Source organism: Cotesia typhae, unplaced genomic scaffold (genome assembly GCF_013202065.1).
Source record: "Cotesia typhae breed Kobodo isofemale line unplaced genomic scaffold, CoteBio_Ctyphae scaffold_152, whole genome shotgun sequence".
NCBI classification, from domain to species: domain Eukaryota; kingdom Metazoa; phylum Arthropoda; class Insecta; order Hymenoptera; family Braconidae; genus Cotesia; species Cotesia typhae.
Window position 1 is genome coordinate 10,871,146 of NW_027423776.1, and position 25,074 is coordinate 10,896,219.

Genomic DNA, 25,074 nt, shown 5'->3' on the forward strand with positions numbered 1-25,074 from the left:
ATCGTCGGATGTCGAGTGCATGTGGTTTTTTTTTAATTTACGTGCAATTATGTAAATCGAATACGAAAGTAAATATAAATAAATGAAAGCTGGCTAAAGACTATTTTGGACAATTAGTAACTTTAAAATAAAAAAAAAATTTTTTTTGACTCAAATTTGTTTTGAAATAATTAAAAAAATTATTTTATAGTTAAAAAAAAAAATTTTTTTTGTGTTTTAGGACGAACAATAACTTAGAAATTTTTTTTTTGGACAAAAATGATTAAAAAGATTTTTTTTAACGAATTATTTAAAAAAAAAATTTTTTTTCAATTTAAAAAACTCAAAAAAAATTTTTTTAATGTTAATTATAGCCAGAAATAATTGAAAAAAAACTTCGGCAAAGTCCCTAACAATTTTCTTGAAGAAAAGTTTAAAAACTAATAAAAGAAGAAAGTATTGAAATTATTAGACAATAAATTTACAATCGATCAATAAAATGAAAAAACATTAAAGTTCTCAAGATGAGATATCTGGATAGTTAATAATAGGAGATAAAGTGTGTAGGAGTGACCATCAAAGTCTCAATAATAACGTCCGTGTCTATAAAACAAAATAAGAGACAAAACAAAAATAAGAATAAGTAAAAAAAAAAAAAAAAACAAGTTGAGTCGAGTTGAGACAATGAATTACGGTACTGAGCAGAGTACGAGTGAGAGTAAACGGTACGGGGTACGGGACAAATTCTTCTTACTCTACTCCTATAGTAATGTTAACATTATTATATTATATTAACATTATTATTCCTCTCATTCTTATTCTGTTTTACATAAACTTTCTTGAGAGGAGGTGGCGAAGGTGGGCCACTGAGTTTTGAGCATGTAGAAAAATAAAATAATGCAGGGGACGAGATGACGAGCTGAAGAAAAAATGACAATCATCGTCGTTTTAATAGTATGCAAAGGGGCTAAATGATGTTGTATTGGTACCTTTGGATGTAAATATACATGTGATATGATGTCTACACGCCACAGACTGGATACTTATTCCAAAACCGGCAAGTGTGGCTACAATAGCGTTATATAATGACAAAGACACGACACTACACACACAAACAAACAAACTTATACAAATTTGTCTTGGTCTTGGCAATACCTTTCGCTGTTTGGTTCTCCGGCTCGACAAAAGGCGCGGCGTAGGGTCATCCTACCGGACCGGAACATGTTTTGTCCGGTGTCATGTATGTCTACAAAACCCTCACTCACTCTCCTCAAAAATATCTATTCTTTGGTGTTACCTACAAGTCTAAATATCTTGTTGATACATTGTGTTCAATTATCTCTTCTATTTACCTTCTTAACTCCTTTGGTATTCTAAATATTTTTTTTTCTTCTATTTGAATTATTCAATTTCTTATTATGTGGAAAAAAAATTTTTTTTCAATAGAATTATTCAAATTTTTTTAATCTTTAAGGTAGAAATTTTTTTTGAAGTCATTTTTTTAAATTAGATTAAAAATTTTAATTTTTTAAAGAGAAAATTTTAATTTAAAAAAATATTAATTGTTTAAAAAATTTTTAAAATGAAATAAAAAATTTTTATAGTCTAAAAAAAATAAAATTAATGTATCAGCTAATAAAAAAGATCCTTGATAAATAGAAACACTTGTCCTCATTACACACATAGAGCCCACAGCAATAAAATAATTATCATCAGCACAATTAACGAACCATCTTTCTTTCCCAACACAATTCCAATGCAAAAAAAAAAAAAATAAAGAAATACCTCTAACATCTTGAAACTGAATAAGTTAAGTGTTCCTTCTCGCCTTAAATGCCCAGGAATGATCTTTCACGATCAAGCGCCAGGACATAAAATCCCAACAACTAACTATCCGCGAACAAATGAACTAATCTGAATAATTACCCGTGAACTTTTGTTACAGCTCCTCGTCCGTTGACAAAACCATCCAGTGATTTTTATAAATAATTTATGACTAATATATTAGTTAAAAATCAAGACGTTGATGATAAGGAAGCTTCAGAAAAGGTGAAATCGAGCGTACTTGGCAGCTGGTGCGACCAAATTACTTTTTGTCTAGCTTATGATCCTCAACGAATCAACAGAGGATCCAGGAATTGGAATTCTGGAAGTCAAATTGGTCGCGGTGGTCGCGAGGCTAAAAAATCTAAAATACTCTGTAAATATCCACGGCTTATAAATTTTCTCGGCTTAAGGGTCGGATAAATTATTAATGTTTGCTCTCGGGTAAATATCCTATCGACGACAAATAAATATTAAATCGATGTTATAAATTTATGGTTTAGTTGAGGAATAACGATAAAAATATGCGGTGCGTCTGCGAGATAAACTGTCTGAAAAATTGGGGACAATAGATTTCCGTTGGTGTCGACATTTAAATGTATGTATTCATATATAATACCTCAGCCTCTACTCTGCTCGGTGTATCGACTGACGAGAGGTGTGGTCAAAATTATTCAAACTGACCCGGACTCTTTTTTTATTATTTATATTCATTTCATTTGTGTATATACCTTCTCTGTTCTTATTCTTCGACTTTAGCTGACTTGGGGACACTTTCTAGCCTCTACTCACACTCATATTCGTGTTCAGATATAATATAATGTAACCCATAAGCATAACCATAAGCATAAGCTGCACCCACGTATTAAATATTATTATTTTCAGAGTTGAGGTGTTTTTTATTTCGGTACTTTAAATTCAGTCAATCAACCTCATCTTATCTAGTACGCTGTACAGCGACCCAAAACCTTTTGGAAGAACCACACATGCACTCCATTCGCTCCGGAGTTTCATTTTTAATATTCAATGGTAATTTCGCGTCGGAAGTCTATTCAAAAATTAACTCACCGGTTCCGCTGGCTCTTCAAGATGACGTTATTTCTTAGTTTCAGTTTTTGGAACTGGACGTGCGTGCTGCCATACCTGGAAAATATTTTTTTCATTAATTTGGGCTACTAAAAATAGTTTTTTTTTTTTTTTTACTCACCAGTATTTTGATGTTAATGATGATGACGATGATTTATTGAAGTTTTCACTAAACATTACACTTTTTATTGCACTCACTATTCACTTTTTTTATTTTTTATTTTTTATTTAAGCACTACTTATTTTTATAAAACCGATTTATTGCGTATTAATGTGGGACTAATTAATTAATAATAAATAAAAAAAAAAAAATAACAACACTTTTTACTTAATACAAAATTGAAAAAACTGAACTGGCTTTCAATAACTATGAACTGATTTTTTACTTACCACATGATGGAAGTTGATGCGCGTTGATTTCTTGAAGTGCTCCAAAAAGAACTAAAACACTTATTCACTTGTCAACTCACAAAACACTTATTAAATATTTTAATTAAACACTTGATTACTTATATTACTGACCACTCACTGTTATTATTATTTCACTACACTAAAACTAAATATTCAACTTCACTTAATGTCATTTTTTAGAAAATTGAAAAATTTTTATGACATTAAATTTATCTGTCACTTCACAATTTAAAAAATTTTTTTTAATAATTAAATTAGGCCAAAAAAATAATTAAAAAATTAGACTTGTAGAAATTTTAATAAATTTAAAAAGGCAATTTTTTAAAAATAATTATTTAGAACAAAAACATTTTTTTTAAAGAATTTTAAAAAATTGTCAAGTGACAGCTAAATTAAATCAAATTTTTTAATTTATGATTTAATTATAAATTAATTAAATTTATCAAGTTTATTATTAAAATTGTCCCGTGTGAATTAAAATGTTCCAGAGTTCGATTGTAAATTATAAAAAAATAAATTACCGTCCATGTTTGACAAACAAAAAAAAAAAACAAGTGTGACGGACAATGTCCAGAGCAGTGCGGATGAAATTCGACCTCTCAATGTTTATGTGAAATATTTTCTGATTTTTCCACGAACGTATCGATCAACATTCAGCTAAAATAACAGAAACAATAAATTTTAATATTTCTACTTTATTTATTTATTTATTATAACAAAGAAAATTTATTACCTTCCATATTGGATCTTTTGTCCGCTGGTCAACGAGCTCCGGGATCAATTAATTCTATACTGACTTTATTTCTGCATTAAAAATCATTCATTTTTTCAATTCATCTATTATTATCAATTATTTCCGCTTTTTATTATTATTTGTTTATTATTTAACAATAATATTCATTTTTAACCGAAATGCTAAAAAAAAACAACAATGACGCAGCAATTTCCGATCAATCTGCCTGAAGTTGGCAACAGAAGTACTTTTAGTTCTTATTTCTGCCGATAGGGCGCACCCGCGACAGAATTCAAATTTATTGGTCGGTTGAGCGACGCTCTGATTGGCCGATTTTAAATTTTAACCGTTAACTCGGAGGAATAGTTCCCAGATTGCTCACCAGAGTCAATAAAATTGTAAAAATGACGCATCATTGTTCTCGAATCATCATCCGGAGGGTTTTAATTGATTTAATAATTAAATACTCAATTAAAATTAAAAATAATTGTATAAAAATGGAAAGTAAGGTTGAATTATTAATTAAATCTAAAAATTTTCATTAGCATCCTCGATTAAACTGCGGGATGCTGAATTTTAAAATTTTGCTGAGTCATTTTGGCAAACGTAGAAAAAAAAATGAGAATAATAACAAAGCAAAAAATAATTTACTTAATTAATTAAGAAGTAAAATAAAATAAAGTTAATTTTTGAGTAACGCCGGTAGTGTCGCGTAAATTCGTCGAAAAATTGATCGATAAATTTCTCGGATGTAAAGGCTTGGAATTTCGTTCATAGCTATAAACAGATTTGATGGTTATGATTATTATGATACTGAAATTAACTAAAAGGTGATTTTTAGGTTTTTTTTTTTTACTAATAAATTACTATAAAAATAATTTTTAAATAAATAAATCATTAATTTATTTTAATGACATTAAAATAATCATTTTTAAAATTTTTTTAACAAATTTTTTTGAAAAATTTTTATTTAATTTTCTGATAATATTTTCTATTTAGTAATTTTTTTTTTAAGCCAAAAAAATTCCAGATGTCTGCTAATTTTAGTTTTATTATGATTATAATTATTATCGTTATTTTTATTACTGTGATTTTTGTGTCGTGAACATAAAGTGATAGTGATATTAATTGTTGATTAAAAATAGATAAGTGAAGTGAAACCAAGTTAATATTTTCAAAGTGTGATTGTGTAGTTCAGTGTTATTGTTTTAATTGTGATTTAAGTGCGTAATTATAGTTGTAGTGTCAGTGAAGTGCTCAGAAGAAATCAACGGTATTGTTGGATTACATGAAGAAATAAATACCTTTATTATCAGTATGTAATTATTATAAATAATATGCAACTGGTGAGTACTTTTTAGTTACTTTAAAATTTATTTGGAAATAAAAATTAATTCAATTTTTTTTTACAGGATTTTTGGCTGCAAAATTGATCATTTTGGAGATCCAGATATTTTGTAATACAAAAATAGTGTATTGGTAAGACAGTCGACAAGTTTTGGTTTTTTTTTTGTTGAAAATTAGAAGGTATAAAAAAAAGGTTGTGCAATTTAAGAAATTATTTTGGCTTTAAATTATTTAATAATTTTTGCTAGATAAAAAATCACAGAAATATGATAATATTATTATTATCATTCAAGTAATTTTTTTTTAATGTCTATAATTTTTAGATACAAATTATTTTAATTCTTTCTATTTAAAAAAATTTTTTTACTCAAAAATTGTCGAGTATCTAAAATAACAAACCGAGCAGATACTGACAATTTTTTAATTTCTTATAAAATTGAACAGTTATGCCAAGGATCGTTAAAGACTTGCATAAATGAATCACGTAAATTCTTTATTGATATTTAAAAAAATTTATTCTATTCAGAAATTGTCAAATGTCTAGTAGAATAAACCGAGCAGATACTGACAATTTTTAAAATTGCTTTTTATAATTGAAAGATTAATCAGAAAAAAATTAATAAACTCCATGAATGAGTCTTTAAATTATTTGTATGTATTTTTTTAAATTTATTTTATTAAAAATAAAGAAAGAATTTTAATATTTATGATAGTAAATTTTTAAATTATTAATTAATCGATTATCTATTTAAATTATTAAATAATTAAAAAAAAAAAAAAAAATATTGTCGACTGTCGACTATTAATTTCACAAATATCTTCTTCCAATTGTATCAATCATCATCTTCTCCACCATCCAACAGTTGGTGAGTGATTTAAAAAATTATTAAAATAAAAATAAATTTTAGAAAAACCAAAATAAAATGTTTTGGCATTTGGTAAAATTTTTTGGATTTTTTATACAATGTTTGTTGACCGCGAGGTACGACGTTTCGTGATGCATCGTCCGTCTTTTGTCACTTTCGGGTAGCTTACCGGAGAGTAAGAGTGACTACATAAAAGAAGGGAATAAAAATAAAATAAAAATGGAAATGAAAATAAGAATGAGAATGGGAATAATAAAGATGAAAGAGTGCAGCGAAATAGCCACCCACAAAATTAAACCGCACGTATGAATGGACAGCCTGAGCCCGAAGCTGCGGTTTGTATGCGATGGCATGCTCCGGCTCGTCCTACACACAACCAAACTATTCACCCGGACACATAACACTACCCTGTATGATAGATGGGTGGCGCAAAAACCGCCAATGCTGATTGATTAGTCACGCTGGTCGCAGCTCCAAATAGCCCTCGAGCATTCACACATCCTCTACATAATACCACGGCTCTTCAATTAAATAATAAAAATATTTTTTTACTTTTTTTTAAATTCAAAGCTTTTAAAAAATATTTTTATAAATTTTATCAGTCAGTTTTTTCGAACAAATTTTTTTTTTAATTATTTTCATACAAAATATTTCTCTAAAAATTTTTTGGAATAATATGTGACGTTAAACATTAGAAAAAAAATTATTTTTTATTTTATTTTCAATACTAAAGCTAAAAAAAATTTTTTTTTTTTAATTATAAACTCTATTAATATTTTTTTTTTGATAAATTTAATTTAAAAAAAATTGTTTTTTAATTATTGAAGCAAGAAAAAAATTATTTTAATTTTAAAAAATCATTAAATTAATTCTAAAACTCAGAATAAAAAATTAAAAAGAAATTTCTATCAACTTTAAATTTGACGTGAGATGTTCCATTAAAATAAGAACTCATCTATTGATCATCTCTTCGCTCTCTTAGATAATTATACATTTAATCATGTCGTGAATAATTAACGATTTACCTGCTAATGTAACCTGCTAATTCCGTAATGAGCCTTCGTACGTTAAAATTTACAATTGAAAATCCTGAATAGAGCCAAGAATAATTAATAACTCTGATTAATGCACTCCGATAAAATGTATGTCACATATTCATCATCCACTATTCCATAAACTCATCAATAGTTTCTTCAATTTCCTCATAATTATTTCAATATTTATAGATTTAAAAATCCCGTATAAATTTTTAAATTTCCAACAAAAATCAAGCTAGCAATAAATCATCTTTGAAAATTAATAATACTTTCTTTTAAAACAATAATAATCCCCATAAATTTTCATTAGAAGTCCTGATGATGCCCGCGGAAGTTCCAAAGCAAGCTCATAGTGCAAAAATATAAATAACAAGAATAGCATAGAAGTATAAGAAGAAGTTTCGCACGATCGTGCACTCGTGGCGAGGTCACCGGGGCTTCGAATGTTGGTCACTGCATGCGACGTGTCTTGACTCGGAGTCGGCATCTAATCTCCTCTCCTCTTCTATCACCCGCTTCGTCCTCCTCCAAACAAACTCTCCACATCTACTATTATGTACAGCCTCTTAGTCTGTACTATTACAATAGTACTTCTCAAGATGGACCTTAGGATGTAGGTGGACCCGGTCCACTCTGCCTACCCACTCATCTTTCTTTCTCCGTATCAGTTATACTTACTTTTATTTATATTCTTATCTCATCTCTCACTCGATAGGTGTCTCTCTCTTCTCACAGACACAGTCTAGCTCTTGCAAGTACATAAAGTTGATAGGTAAACAGTTAACCAGGACTCAATAGCGATCATCTTCTTGCGGACTCTGTCTGCTTAAACTTGTCTGCACTCTCTCAAGATCGTGGATCGTGGCTACAGTTAATAATAAAAATCTCCCGACCCGCGGATAAATTTTATGCTTAGGATATAATACTCAGCGATTTAAATCTTGTCGGGCAATAAAAGACACCGACATTATATTAAATATCTCATACATCTTTAATTTAACTAATGTTGAATTATAAATAATGTGTGTTCTCTCACAGCCTTATAAATCTGTAATTTCATATAAATTTATACATATTTGCAGATTTTCCTCAAACGATGTAGCTACAAGGATATTTATTGAAGCTAAATACCAAATCTCGAGTCTCATCTCACCCATTTTTCCAAACATCCAGTTAAATTTAATTAAATAAAATGAAACTAAACGGTTTAGGTTGTACTCGAAGCTTCAGGTGGTATAAGGTCTATTGAAAAGAGTCTGAGGAGAATTAGTTGGGTATATTATGTATATAGAAGGGTATGAGATGAAGGAATACTATATATATATATATATATATATATATATATATATATATATATATATATATATATATATATATATATATATATGTATATAAATATCTGTATTCCATATTCTGTAGATTTACATGGAGTCAGTCAGATACAGAGTGCAGTGTTGGAGGTAGACATGGACATCGTGAGTGTAACTCGCGGCGGCACTTGCCGGGTATATAGGGCAACTGTAGTCTCACGGTTTCCGCGTGCTATTCATCTGCATGGCACATAACCATGCGCTGCAATAGTCATCAACATTACTCTGCTCGGACGCTGCTTATTTTAATATCATTTTCTTCTTTGGGTCTATGGGATTTTTTGAGATTGACTAACGGGGAATTGGAAGTTTTAAAAAGTTTTTATTTATTATTTTCTACGTAATCTGAATTGGTAATAATTAACTTGATAGATAGAATTTTATAAAACAATAACTTTATAAATTAATTATAATATAAATTCGTTATTTTCGATTATCATTAACGGAAAATAAAAAATAAAAATCCAGAGATTTATTTATTTACTGCGCAGAAAAAAAATATTAAAATAATATAAACAGTTGTCCGGCATGAAAAACACCAAAGATAATAGATTTCTGCGCGGCAACCTTTAATTTAAAATAAATCTAAGAATACTTAGGTCATGAATTATGATTACAACGGGAAAGAATGAAAAAGCGGATAGTTGACGCGGTCGGTAGACCGATGTCACGAGGAGGTCGAGTCGCCACCAATTATTCATTAAAATTTTCTTAATAGCAATAGCAATAGTAATACTCGGTTCTGTTAGAAAGAAACAGAGAAGCGTTTTTGCTGAGGCGGAGAGTGAATAAAGAGTACGAAAGGTGGCTCAGTGTACAGTACAGGGGATCCCGCGTCCTCTACTCCATCCAAGGATCGCCTGTACTCGTGTGACGGAGCAGATAAAGCCCGCTCCGGTAAATCGTGACGCGGCTAAGCGGTATTCAGATTGCGCTGTTAGCGGTTTCCACTGATTTTTCCTTTCATTTATATTATTTTTATTCTGACCAAGCGAAATGAGACAAAAGGAGTCTTCTAGTTACATCTAATAGGATTTTTTTAATTGAAAAAATTTCTATCGATATAATTTTTATTGCAGCCTAAAATTAATTTCCAAAATCGAGTTCTGAAATTTTTTTTCGACAAAATGAAAAATAGAAAAATAAAAAAAAAAATTGCTAAATTAGTAAATTCAGTAAATTAAGATTGGATATTATTATAAAGTGTGAAAAAAAAATAACGAGAACATTTTAAACTGTTGAGCGATCTCCCGGGAAACCGACAAGATCGGTATCACAATACGGATGTATAATATGGATAATACACGTCACGAGAGCTTGAGAATGTCTCGTACTCCGTATGGGTCTTGTATTATGTATTCGCACGTATCTTACCTCGCTGAGTAAAGGATATATACATGTATAAACACTGTACATCATACATCGGTGAGGAGTACGCACACAGGCTTGATATACATAAATATAAATATAAATATAAATATAAATATAAATATAAATATACATGGATTGTATACATGCATCGAGCACTGAGTAATGTAATAGTCAGCAGAAAACGATAAAACGTTTCGCCGTCTAGTGCCTCGCCTGATCGGTTCTCACTCTCACCGGCTAATCTCACCGAGATATAAACTCCTCACTATTAACCACCTCTGTAATATACTTTTTTCCGTGGAGATTTGGAAAAAAGTTTGGTCGGTCAAAATTTTTTATTTTTATCAAATTTCAGGATTTTAAAATTATTTTTTTCTCCAAAAATAGGGTTGAGTAAAAAATATTAAAAGTTTATTAAAAAAATTGAAATTAAAAATAAAATATTATTTTTAAAAACTAAGGACAAATTTTTAAAGACTAAAACATTCTAGGCTTAAATTAATTTTTTTTTTTTTTAATGAGAATAATTATTATAAAATATTAATTTTCAAAAAAAAAATCCGCAGAAAAAATTTCCATGCATTTTTTTTGCAAAACAAAAATTTTTTCCGTCCCCAATTAAATCTAATTCTCCGGAATAAAATTTTTTTATCAGCTCTCCATCTCCCAGTAGCGTTTCCATCTTTCTCCAAAGTCCTCTAAAGAACTAAAATCCGAAACTTTCCTAAAAACTAAAATCACGAAACAATGCAGAGATAAGTTTGTGGGAGATACGGTGTCAGATCCCGCGATAGACACCTCGCGTACACACACTCTCTCTTAGTCTCTCATACATACACAAACCTGCTCACACAGTCTCGAAGAAGACATGCCAAGAGGCTAGGCCGCTGTACTAGCCGATCAGCGAAGTGAAAGTTAGATGTGTGGGCACGGGATGCGCACGAATTCATTTTTTCGGCCTCTTCTCTATCTCTCCCGCTCCCGCTGCACCTAGAACAGAGTACAGAGAGCCTAGAACATCGAACATATAATACAAATCCAACTAAGGATACCACAATATAAATACTAGAGACTAGAGACTCCTTAGCCTGGATCCTGGAGCTAGACCAGCAGACTTGGGACTAGGACTGGTGTTGACTTGAGCATTTGCAAATGTTCCCATGTACTTTTATACTTATAATACTCGGGAACTCTTAACTCGCACACTGCACACTGCATTCTGCATATATATGGCTGGTTTAGGTTCAGCCGTAGTAGTTGTAGGTATATAATACAAAACGATCACGAGAGTATGAGGCTCTACTTCTCTGCTCCTCACTGTGCAATTGCAGTATGCACCATGAGTATGACTACTAATACCGAGTTTTCCTGTTTGCTAGTTCAGTGTGGGCACACACACCGCTAGACCAGAATTTAACCTATGTACTTGTATGTAGTTATATTTATACATATATCTTGTGGCCTAACTCCGTGACTTATCGACTTGGTGCCTACTGATGTGTCGTGTACACGAATCGAAAGGCCTCATAGATTCGACCATGTGATATCCAATTGTATCGTATACTTCTCATGTTTTTCTTTATTTATAATATAAATGGAAAAATATTTTTTTATATCATAAAAATTAATATATATGGAGCATTTCGTAATGTCAAATCGACCACTTTTGAATCCGACCCCTTTTAATTTCGAAAAAAATTTTTTTCTTGCTTTATTTAGTTAAAAATGTATCTAAAAAAAATTTAATTTTTTATCCAACCTAAATTATATTTTCAGATGTACTTAAATAATTTTTTTTCTTCTAAAAATTAAAAAAAATTTTTTTTTTTTTTAAATAAGTCTCAGTGGATAATTTTACTATATTTTAGACCCAATCAAAAATCCAACGAGAAATTATTTTAAAAAAGAGGGCCAGATTAAAAAATGATCAATTTAATTTTAAATATTGCAAAAAATTTCACTCTTATAAATAATAAAATTTTTATTTACAAAAAAAAATAAAATTTCACTCTTATCAACATTTTTCAAAGACTTTTCAAGAAATAACGGAAGTAAGAGGGTTTATTAAGAAAAGAAACGATTAATATAGGGGGCTACAACAGAAGTCATTGTCTAACAACCTCGATGAATTAATTACACCGTGAATAGATGATGACGATAAGATAAAGACGCCGGCTAAGATCCGAGATCCGTTTTGTTTTTTAGAGGGTGCAAGACAACGAGTATCGATCCCCAGAACAATTGATGGTTCTGTCTCGCGTCTAAATCTATCCGAGGGGGTGGGACGATGACAGTTGATTTGTTATGGTCAAGGGAAGAGTCGATTGATGGAATTTTTTATCCAGTAAAGATTGGAGTGCTTTTTTACCAATAATTTTTCATATTTTAGTACAACTAATGCTCCATTAATTAGCTGGCTAAAAAAATTTATCTCGACATAATAATTTCATACACACTCGCCCGTATGCCGGGCTCTATCGCAGTACAAACAAGATAAGAGAATAATTTATGGTGGTCATTGAAAAAAAAATTTTTTCAAGAAACTTTCTTACGTAAAAAAATTTGATAAATAAATTAGAGTGCCTACTTATTAAATAGATTTGAATTCACGTGAAAAAACTTCTTTTAACCCCTCGGTAAAAATGAAATAAAAGTTAAATCAAAGAAAACACACAGGACAACATCAATTACGATTAAAAGGCAACCGAAAGAAAAATATTGTCATTATTTGGGTGGTCCACAAAAAGGAAGAGGGAGTGTTCAATATCCTAAACACTAATCCCGAGTCGCCTTATGAATACCACGAGCACGGACAGTCCGGGCTTAGTCCTTCGGCGTTGACCGACGCATCTTGCATCCTGTCGCTATCCATCCTTGCGTGATCCATGATCCGTGATCCATGATCCGTGATCCATGATCCGTACTATGGGATGGCTTTTCTATATTTATCCAAACTAAAACCGTACGTGAGAAGGCATACGTTTAGGCGTGAAACGATCCGTAATTCGTCAGGGTCCGGCTTATTTTTACTCGACATAATAATAACCAGCATTCAGATTTTCTATTTCTATTCCTAACAAAGTGGGTACTAGTCTGTAGTATCCATCCAGCTAAACTCATCTTCATCCTCAACTTATTCACCTTTGCTTTGTGTCTCCGAATCATAATCACATTTAATATCCCAGATACAAATCATCTTCACTTTGCTATATACAGATTTAGCTCGACTTATTATACAGCAAATAAAGCGAGAATTTATAATTTAAAATTTAGAATTTAGAATTTAGAATTTAGAATATAAATAAAATAAAAAGCAAGACGTGATCCAGATCAAGATTTTTTATTTGAGAACACACAGGGTGTTTGTAATCGAGAACAATGAAAATACTTTATCAGTTTGGATTGAAATTTATTTTATAATGATATTATATTTATATGTTTATATTTATATAAGCAAGATGACATATTATATTGTATATCGGAGCGGACGTTTAGTTCCACGAACGGATACGGCTTGTTTGTCCAGATAAGGGCACAGGTGGGGCAGTGGACAGTGCAGTATTTCATCTCTCAGCCAACAGCCACGTCCGTTTTTTTATTTTCATTATACATATATACTCATATTAGTTTATTCAACGATAAAAACATACTTATCCCCTGCTAGAGCTTCAGTTTCTTATAAACTTTATAAATTTTACAGTTTTGGTTTTTATTGCGGTAATATTTTATTGATGACAAACATTTTTAGTTAAAATTTACAGAAATTCAAAATTTTTAAAAATACTTTTGGGAGTAGAATTAAATTTAATTAACAACGTCCAATTTGTGCCTTAGTTTTTGGGTTATAAAATCGAGTATTCTTCGGCTGACTATCCTGTGGAGTCTTTTGAGTTTTTTTGCTAGAATTACAGTCGCGGAAGTCTGAAATAATTAATTTATATACCTTTTAAAAATCGAAACTTGAAAAAATTTTTTAATAGATAAAAAAATATTTTAACAGATATTAATTTATAAATTTTTCTTTATGGAATTCTTTACTGAAAAATTTTCTAAAAATTTATATACTTACATCAGTTATTAAACTGACAACGACTATTACCAAAAATATCAAAAGAATAAATTTGTACATTTTAGTCTTGTAACATTAAAAAAAAAAATTAGACTAACACTCTGTTGGAAGTGAAGACCCTTATATACTATCATTGAAAAACTAGGCTATTTTGTAACTAAAATCCAAACATTGGATTAAAAAAGTCAAGAGAAGTAACTCAATTACTTAACATTAATTGCCGGTAAAGATAAGTCTCTATTTAAGATAATAATCTGTCCTTATTAAATAACAAAATAGAACCAAAAACGAAAGTGATACATAAAATAATTGGCCATAAAGCGTGGCCTAAAAAACTGGAGGATAGCTGGAAATTCTCTTACGATTGATACCTGGATAAGCCGATATAATCAAACTATATCGAAGTATATTCGAAGCAAGCAGTAATAGCAAAGAAAGTAGAGTATAAGTACTGGTGTTCCATATACTCGGCAGTTTCCCATGAACCTAACTGTTCGATACGTTCGGTCGTTCTATTCGGGTCTACTCGCGATGTTTGACGAGATCTTGTTTCAATCCAGCCCGCCGAAGAATCAAACGGTACACAGCATCACTGAGAAAACCCCGGTTCTGGTTCATTTATAGAACTCGCTCTGAAAACAAATGTGAGAGAGAGAGACCGAGATTTTCGGTAAAAAATACGCTTAGAGTGCCGGGAATGGTAAAAAAAATATCCTCGTCTTAAAAGTATAACATAACATAACGGAATCTGTGGAAAGGGGGATTTTATTCAGGGGTGGATCGCCAGGGGTACATGTGCATGTATGAGGAATAAAAAACTTTAGAATAAGTAAAGCAAACTTTTAAAAAGAGACCAATGTAAACGGGTCGAAAAAACTTGAAAAAAATTTTAGAGTTTTTGTTGAATAGTTTCCTCATACTCGTAATCATACTCATACTCATACTCTACATGACCTCGATGTTACTCTTATCTTTATGATATTTGCGAGTATTATCTAAGCATATACATGGGATTTATTTTAAAAAATTTTATTATTTATTTGTTTTCTTTTTTTGGTCTTATCTGTGATAAATTATTTGGTTGAGTGTGTTTTAGTTTCGTTTTATTAACGTGAATTAAGAGCGGGTACACCTGGACGCAGATGGGAGGAGGGAGAAGGGGGAAGAAGTGTATGAAGAGAAGATCTATAGAAAAGAGTTGCGCGTGCTTTGGACAATAAACGGGTCCACTTTGAAACAATGCGGCTATCTGATAGCCTTTTTCAATCTGAGTTCTTCTGGGGCTGGGGTGACATGAGGGCTGTCCACCGCAGACCGATCATACGCCTCGATTAACTGTACTGGGCATAAAAGACTTGCTTGTCCGGTTTTTTCGGTTAATTAATTAATTTGATTAAGGGGATTTTAATAATTACTTTAGTTGATAAGAAAAATAATTTAAAATATTTTTTATGTTATAATAATTATTTTTTTTTTTTTTTTATTTTGCCCAAAATAAGTTCAACATAATAATTTCAATTAAAAATTTTATTCGATAAAAAAAAATTTTTGTAAAAAATAAAAAAATCTCGTGAATAAAAAACAAAAGTAGGAACTGAGTAATCATCTAGTTCATCAGGTAAATAGTCTTCAAATGGCGAATGGCGTATAAAACCGTGTATGTTCTAGTATAGTTTTCAGTTACAGGCCGTGAGTTATATTAAGAGTTAAGTGTGTATTGTCCAATAAATTGAGAAGACGAGTTAAGTCGAAAGTCACGGAGACGTTGCCGGTAATGAGGCAAAACATACGCCGCAACATAAACACAAGTATAAAGAGTAAAAGAGCATAGAACATAGAACTAAACTCAGAGCATAGATGAAGACCATGGAGGCCATGCAAGGCATCACCGACTCGTTCCTAGTACTATCATATCCCAATGCAACCTCCAACACATAGATAGGACTGGGACCGCGACTGGTGTTTCTCACAGACGACGCTGGTCCCATCACAACTTTCTCCACACATCCTACATAAATACCCGGTACATAGATTTGCAGTAAGTGCACTCGTATTCGTATAGGTCATGGCATCGGGTCAGGAATGCCCTTAATAAAGTAACCGAGCCGACAGAATCGCGTATCCTCAACTCAACTCCTGCTCTAGTCTCTGCTCGTTAAAACACCATCATGCTGATGTTGCTCCACTACCACTTTTACCATTTACCATCACCCATCAACCATTACCACCTTTTTATATTTTTTTCTCCTCAGTTTTTACCTCACCATAATTCGTTTTATTCTCGCGGATAAATTTTCTCACATTCACGGAAACTATCACGGCTCATTGCTTATTAATAATCGATGATTAAAATTTATTCATTTACCTTACCTTTTTGCGTGGATTTTATTAAAGAAAGTCATCCTCGAGTTCTATTTGGATAATTAATGCTAATTAGATATAGCGCTGCGGCTCATCGAGTAATAGAATCTCTGGCTCTAGTATATGTATATATATCATCATGTATTATATGTATATGTGTCGCTGAATGCTGAATCAAAGCATCGATGAGATGTGCAATTAGATAAGAAGCGCTCGGGTGAGGGGGAGGTAAATTGATTCGATGAGTTTGATCATCTGATATACAATTATCCGAGCTTATGCTTATGCTTCGGGTTAGTGTCGACTATTCAATTCAATTGTTATTGTTATTTTTATTGTTATTGTTATTATTGTTTGTTTATTCAGTGTTTTCTATTGAAAGAATTTGTCTGCTATTGAAAATTTTTTATTCATACGGGAACTTTGTACCTTTGAAAATTTTTCATTTTATTCATGGAAATTAACAATTTTTTTTTTTTTTTCGATAACAATAATGACTTTCATAACATATAAAGATTTAAATAAAGTATGCAAAAAAATATTATTGTCATTTTAAAGTCTACTAATATTTAATTATAATAATAAAATTAAAATAACAACAATGACAATAAAATTTAGAGTCAAGATTATTATTTTAGTATTATTATTATTTGGGGTAAAATATTGAAGATATGGAAAAATGATAAGAGACCTTTTTTTTAGAAAATTAAGTTCTCTATAAAAATTTTCTATGAATTTTTTCATATCTTTGATATTTTAGACAGAATATTAATTTAAAAAAAAAATGTATTATCTTAATCAATTTTGAGATTAATTTTCACCGTGATTTAAACTCAAATAAATTCCCAGTAGACAGTAGGTTATAAAAACTTTAATGAAAGAAGTAATTAGCTGTAAAAATGACCGGAAGATGGACATGAAATAAAATGAGCGATGACTTAAATATAAGAATAGTGAATAGTAATATTAAAGATGATATGAAAAATGAAAGAAAATGAAGGAGTTGTACGTAGAGCTGGAAACGAAAGAGGATGTGAGGGCGTGAGAGTCCCCGAGTGTGGGAGAGTACAAGGCTTATTGTGGCGACTTTGAGAATAACAACAACAGCAGCATAAGCAGGAGATACAACAACAACAGCAGCAACATTATACACATACGTAACGTGACCGAAGTCTCATTTCTCGTGTGAACTGACCACATGGATCACGTACCTATTATCATTTCCCCCGAGTCCCCAGTCCCGAGTGCTCCTCCAGCGACTCTCGGAGCAAGGTATAAAGACCGAAGGATAGGCTTAGGCCGCTACCTATGTTCTCTAACTTTTATTCTACCCACCGACGAAAGAATGAAATCTAGATCGCCGGAAGTCGCTCGTAATTAACGCCGAGCACTACCGCTTTACTTCGCCGTTGCATATACCCACCGCTCGTGTAACATTTACACGACTTAACTCGTTAATATCAAAGGATAGGTGGATAGTTTCAGCGAGGAGAGGACTCTTAGCAAATTATTTTATTATATATTACTCGGGATTTATTATATTAATACTTATGTTACTCTGGGTAATGAGAAACAGAGAAAGCTTATCAATGTACGACTCTCCAGTCTAGTTATGTACTCTTATTTATTTGCACATATGCATCCATTGTTTTAATTAACCATAGGCGCGAGTATTTATTAAGCTTGACAGTGATAAAATCTCCTTGTGAAACTTTGGACTTAATTGCTATTAATTGATGGGCTAATTTAAAGTTTTTTGAATTAAATTAAATACTTAAAATTCAGCTTATATTATTTTATCCAAAATTTTGCTAAGAATTTATTAAAATTAAAACATTAAAAAAATTTTTTAATTGACTTTATTTGATTAAATTTAAAATTTTTAAAAGTAAAAAATTTCATTTTTAATTTTTTTTTTTTAATATTAAAAAAAAAATTTTGAGTTATTAATCGAATAACTAAAATTTTCTCAAAGAATTATTGCTTAAATTCTATCAAAATTAATTTAATCGATTGTACAACAAATTACCCGAAAATTTCCGCAAATCATCGCACCAAACTTCAAAAAATAATTATTCATAAATTCAACAAAATAAACTTATGAATAAAAGGGTTGACATTCGGCAGCTGCGTTGCGTAAGTAAAGCGATCATCACCGACCAGCTGAGTATGAGAAGTTGAGGGTGACTATAACAACAACAACAACAATAATAATAATAATAATAATAGCAAAATAAAAGATTCGTCGAATAAAAAGGGTCAGTGACGTTCTGTTGCGTTAGTGTATTTAATTTCTCTTTGCTCAAACGCTCTGCGGCTGAACGGATCCCGCCCCCGCACTAGTGTGCCATACGTGTTGCGTTATACATATATGACATGTATAAATGTTATGTATACGGATGAATCTATGCAGCTCTCGGACGCAACATTGTACTGACTCATATCACATAATACCTACTTTTCATCTGTACCATCGCCATCAGATTTACTCAAAGGGGTTTATTTTCCGTTGCGTACACGACTCGCCGTCATGCACATGTGGAGGCTGCAGTTATTATTATGTATGAATTAGAGTCAGATGTCGTCACCTTTGGCACCCCCACTAGCTCCAATAATAACTGTCAATATCAAATATTAAATATTAATTTTTTTTACAAAAAAATGTACAAAGTAATTTTTTAAAATTATCAACAAAAATTTCGTTAAAAGTCAACAAACTATCACGGTTGTATCTACCGCACAAGGAGTTTTTTACTTTATTTTTTACACCCGACAGATTTTTTCTAAACATGCCTGAATAGGAGAAAGGGTGGAGAAAAAATTGAGGGGCTGGATGGCCATTAATATATTTTTTAATTCACCCCTGCTTAGCATACCTATTCTCACTTCTATTATCCCAAGATTGAGTGATTGAAAAAAAATAGTGAGCAACTATTCTGTAAATATTCGCGAGCTTGTATACAACCTATCATACCTTCCTTCATATTTTATTAATCAATTTTTTTTATTGAGATACAAACCGAATATTTTATTCATTTATATTTATCACGGTTTCGTTTTAATGGAACGCACATGAAGAGGTCAGTAAAACTAGCCCCGGGTGATTCGCGATGTAGCTTTCAGCTTTGATCACTAAATAGCTCGCTGGATAAAAGATAATGGATTGTTCATTACATTTGTTTTAGTAATTAATTCACACCTCAAAGGACTTTGTGTATTTTTGTTAATAGTGGAAATATATATTATGCCAGTAATTATCCTCTAGATAATTTATTTATTATGCATTTTAATTTTTTGAATGGTATAATTAGTTGATTAATTAATGACAATTTAAATTTATTATTTGTTACAGCCATTTAGAAATTTTTTTTAAGAGATTACATAATTTTTTATTTTTCATACAAATTTTTTATAATTTTTATTTTATTTAAAAATTTCTACATTAATATTTTTATTGAATAAAAAATTTAGTGGTCAATTAAATTGAGCAATAATATCAGATAAACCTCCAATTGAAGTCAGAAAAATTAATTTTTACTTTAGAATTATTTATTTGTATAATTACTGATCATATGGGTCCATATTGCGAAAATCCGCGTATCAATAAGTCACATAAAAAAAAAATTGAACCCAAGGTGTAAAAAAATTATGGATTATGAACAAAAAAAAAAATCAAGGAATACACATAATAAAAATAATGAATATTTACGGTAAACTATTTTTTTCGGCGTCATACAATATTGCGTTATATGTATGGCGTAATTTGACCAAGAGCGCAACACAAAAAGAATAATCTAAGCATATATATAAATACAGGAGGGTTTTAGGCATCCACAAATACAAAATCATCCCTCATTTTCTCAGTATCCGAGAATCGATTTTATCATTCATTGTCTCGTGTCTCTTGCTCCGACGCGTTTGCATATGGCTAACCTAAATACAGACTCTATATACATATATCGTAACCCATATGATCAGCCCTTCGTACTTCATATTCAGCTAGGGTACCTACACCTATACTCGATAAATTACCGAGTATTTTAATATGTTAAAAAAATCTCTTAGTCCTTTAATAAACACCTCCAAAAATTTTAATATTTCATTCGATAATTGTCATGTAAAAAATCATAACTGACAAATTATAAATTTATTATTTAACCCTCTGGAAATTGATTTTAAAATTGATTAATTTAAATTTATTATTAAAAAATGAATAATTAAAATTATCGTCGTTATTTAAAAGCACCTGGTACTAATTTTTTTTCATGATAATTTTGAACGTAATAATTTTTCGCATGATTTTAAAACCGTAAATTTTTTTCCCGAACAAGAACAATTTTTTGCCCGGTTAAATTTTTTGTTGTTTAAATCTTGACGTACATATCTCGGAGGCTTACGGCTTGCGATCGGTTACGATTTCACACCGATTATAATAAAGTAAGGGAGAAAAAAAAACTGGCAGTGACAAAAAGCCTCTGGCCGGTGGAAAAACAAAAAAAAAAGACAGCAAAAAAATTAAATAAGTATATAATAATTCCGTGGGGATAACTGAACCCTTTTGTACCTTACACTCTCTCGTGCTCGCTATCTCACCGCAATATCCCAACTTTTTCAGGGTAGTCTTTCTCTGGTGTATCGCCAGGGCCAACGGATAAAATCTAAATTAACTAAATTAAAGGGTCTTCATTTTTTTTCATCAAAAATTTCCACTTTGCATACAATTTATATACACGTTTTTTGCCCCCGTTCATTCTTAAATTTCGTGGGTCACTTTTTTATGAATTTTCATTTATTTTTTCGTGGGTATTTTTTCATATACTTAAAGCTCATACACACTTTGGTATTATATTTTATTATGCTAGGGATCATGAGTAAAAACGTCGTTGAGAACTCGATTTACGGTTAGGTTACGAATAATCACTCTGTGTAATTCGAGACAGGCGCGTTGTATTTTAAATTATTTATATTTTTCACAGGTGGTATTTTGTTATTTATTATCCATATTAAAAGAATAAGAAAAATTTTGTCTTCAGGATTTTATTTATTCATTTCTAGTAAAATTAATTAGATTTGTGAATTGTTGTTTAGAAAAAAAAATTTTCAACATTATATCAGTATTTAAAAAAAATCTCCTTATTTATCAGTATAAATTTTGTACTAATTAAACTTAATGATTTATTTTCGATTGAAATAAAAAAGGAAAAAGAAAAAATCTAAAAATAAATTCTTAATGACAGCCCTTAGACATCCAGCGGAAGTAAAAACTATTTTTATTTTAAAGCATGAAGACAAACTAGTTCAATCATCGAGAGACGAGAGTCATTAATTTTCCCCAAACATTTCTCGGACGAAAAAAAAATAAATTAGGAATTTTTTTCTCTGTATATGGGGTAACGATATTGATGATATTCATACTTAAAAGCACACTAATACAAACGGATGTACATCAAAATTACGTATACAAAGTAGGAGAAAGTGAATATCGATCTTTGTTTGGCAATAGATTGTTAGCCGGTGAGCTAGATTGCTATTGACAATAAAATAGTGCGAGTTTTATTTCTCCCACTACTGTTTTATTCCTTGGATCCGGGTGTATGCAGAACATACTGTTATGTACAGTACATATATCTATTTAATATGTATAGAGCCTTAACTTGGTATGGTCATCTTTGTGCGTCCCCTATTTGAATACGCGTGGCCCGGCATAGACAAGAGAATGACACGTACGAAATCTCCCCTATTATGCGTAAATTTTATTATTTTTACCCCAAATGTTCTAAGGACCCACGAGTCTCGCGCTCGCCCAGGTCACAGGTCAAATTGCACATGTCCGGTGTACACTTACCCTCCGGCAGATTTTTTTTATATGGATTTTTTGACCCCCAAAGTCATAACGCACTAATAAATATTTTTTTTTCGCCAGTAGTCGAGTAACAAAAGTCTTAATTATTCAATTATTTGTTTTTTTAGCCCTCAAAATTTTCTAGTTAATAATAATAAAATTACTAATAATAAAAAAAATTTTTAAAGTTATTTAAAAGCATTCAATAATAAATTTAATTTATTTTTTTTCGATTGAAACAAAGGAATTTTTTTCCTCGCGTCTTTTGAGATCAAACGAATTTTTTAAATGTTTCAAATGGACAATTTATTATTCCAATTTTCTAGTTGAATTCGTTTTCATAAAATTCTACGATTGAGAGTTAATTTTTATTTTAATTGAGTAATTTAATCTTAAAATTTGCGAAAAATTAAAAATTTTTTTTTTATTTATAAATATCTAAAAGCTTTTTTATAGTTTTCTTAAAAATATTTTTTTCAATTAATTTTCTTTTATAAATTATAAATTTTTGAGAGAAACTACATAATTTATATATTTATTTAGATGATAAAATGAATACTAAAACAATATTATAATCAAAAATATCAAAAAATAAAGGTATTCTATTCATAATTCATAACTCTCGGCAGTCACACAGTGACTTATTATTATTAATGAATTTTGAAAGTAAAACTCCCGAGTAATAATTAATAAAAAATGTTAATAAATCCGTACTTTCACCTAATTACTCATTCTTAAAACAGCAAACAATTATTCCTTACTCGAAAAAGTAATCCTAATTAGTCTTCGCATCACTAAGCCGCATCTCGTCTCCGTGATTAGCATATATATATATATATATATATATATATATATATATATATATATATATATATATATATATATATATATATATATATATATATATATGAGTACAAGCATTATATTATTGTGCAATAAAACAAGTGGGTAAAACAATTATCTCTCTTGTAATCCACCCGTTATGGTTATTACGCGGAAATTTGCGTCAGGTGCAGTAACACACAGCAACAGTAACACGTATCAGCGACTTCTGATCTCCGATAGTTAGTTAACTACAAAACCGGCATCTTCTCTTTCTATTCCATTTATCCTTGCATTACTTTACTATCATCATAATTATCATAGATTTCTCCTTATAAAATTCCTACGGTCATAAATTCTATCAATATAAATTTTAATAATAAAAGTAAAGAAAATTTTTAAAATTTTTTGACGCAAGTGATCGACTTTTGCTTGCACAGTCATCGACAGTTCAGTTCTTATTCCGGAGGGTTGTGCAATAAGGATTATGTAGTATGTGCATGTGGATAGTACATAAAGCATCCGTGGAGGTCGACAGTATTGACCGGTGGCCCTCTTGGTACCGGTTGGCACCGGCGAACCCGGGCCAGATAGGAGTAAGGAGCCCGACGCCCACCGGTACATGGATACTCCTGGCTGGCACCGTCTATCGAACAAACTGACCAGTAGTCACGATATATAAGCCGCCAGTAACAGCCTTCACCTGCTTATACTCCGCTTTTACACCTTAACTATTGTATACAGGTACTCAGCTATTCGCTATTGCCTTTCGACTCACCCGATAGGATCTATACTTAATCCTTCTGAAAAAAATTCTGGCCGTGAGAAAAAAATTTACGCTCAATACTCTGGGATGTGAAATTGATACGATGGTTAAGAATTTTTTTAATTATTTATCCTACAATTCATATTCATATTTAAGAGCTTACAAAAAAAAATTTTTTTCGCATATTTTTCACTTTTCGGAACTTTTAAAAAATAGCAAATGACTTGAAATTTTTTTTCCATAATTTTAAAATTCTATTTTTTAAATTTATAATTCGTGAATTCTCTTTTTTAAAGGGGTATTATAAAGACAAAAAAAAAATAAAAAGTATCCATTAGTCCATCTCTCATCTCTTAAAAAATATCTAAACACTTTCCGTCTATTTATAAATATTTTTTGTCCATTGAAAATTTTTTTCACACACTATCTCCACCGGTCTCCTTGTCATATCATCTTCATACAAAACATATAACATATAACATAAAATACATATAATAACACATAATATATATAAATATATAACAGAAAATACAATAAAAAACGGTGAGAGAAAGAGTTATGCTGGTAAGATCGGCAGTTGCGAGGGGTATTGTCTTTTTTGTGTCTCTCAAGGTGAATCTAAATCTGAATTTTTTTATCCTGGCAGACACACAAGAGCGTGCCCATGCAGGTAATAGAAAAGAAAAAGAAAGGGTTCATAAAAAATGATCGCCAGGATCTTGGGGATAGAAAACTGGCATTAGAGATGCTCTCTTCATCTCTTCTGAAAACTTCTCGAGGGGTCACCGGCATAAAAACCGAGAGGACAAGGGGCACAGGGACCAAAGGTTTCAGCAGCTGGTCCTACAACAGATCCGATAGATCCGACCCAAAGGATTCTACGCCCATTCTCTATTTTCGGGCAACTACTCCCGTCTTATATTAATTTAACCTTTTTTTTAGCTGGCACGATAGTATACATTAGTATTGAGAAATTGCGTTGTGTTGGTTGTTAGTTGTAGCTTGGACGAGCTTGAAAGGACCTGCGATCTCGACCTCTACATTACATTAGGACCCACGAGATTTGATGACCCTCACTGCTCGCTTCCGATCTCCGTGCCCTCGATTTCGTTCAATAGAATCATTGGGTCCTCATCTTATATCCTTTTCGCTTCGCCTGGAGCTTCGGACGGTTTTTTATTCGTTGGAAT

General features: G+C 30.9%; 1 protein-coding gene and 1 long non-coding RNA gene across 4 annotated transcripts in view; one reads left to right on the forward strand and one right to left on the reverse strand.

The window, feature by feature from the left end:
* The window catches only part of LOC141536670 (uncharacterized), a 79,346-nt gene extending 74,511 nt beyond the window's left edge, over positions 1-4,835 (reverse strand). Inside the window, exons 1-2 of the long non-coding RNA XR_012480772.1 lie at positions 4,034-4,835; positions 3,280-3,957 (exon numbers count right to left, since the gene is read on the reverse strand). This is a non-coding gene — a long non-coding RNA (uncharacterized LOC141536670). The remainder of the gene's footprint in view (positions 1-3,279; positions 3,958-4,033) is intronic.
* A 262-nt stretch (positions 4,836-5,097) lies between these two features.
* Positions 5,098-25,074, forward strand: part of LOC141536110 (uncharacterized) — a 146,762-nt gene continuing 126,785 nt past the window's right edge. Inside the window, exons 1-2 of one of the 3 annotated variants that reach the window (XM_074256372.1) lie at positions 5,098-5,379; positions 5,446-6,246. The gene's annotated coding sequence lies outside the window, so the exon portion shown is untranslated. Of the gene's footprint in view, positions 6,247-25,074 lie in introns of all 3 variants that reach the window. The other 2 variants (XM_074256366.1, XM_074256367.1) reach the window with 2 other exon arrangements.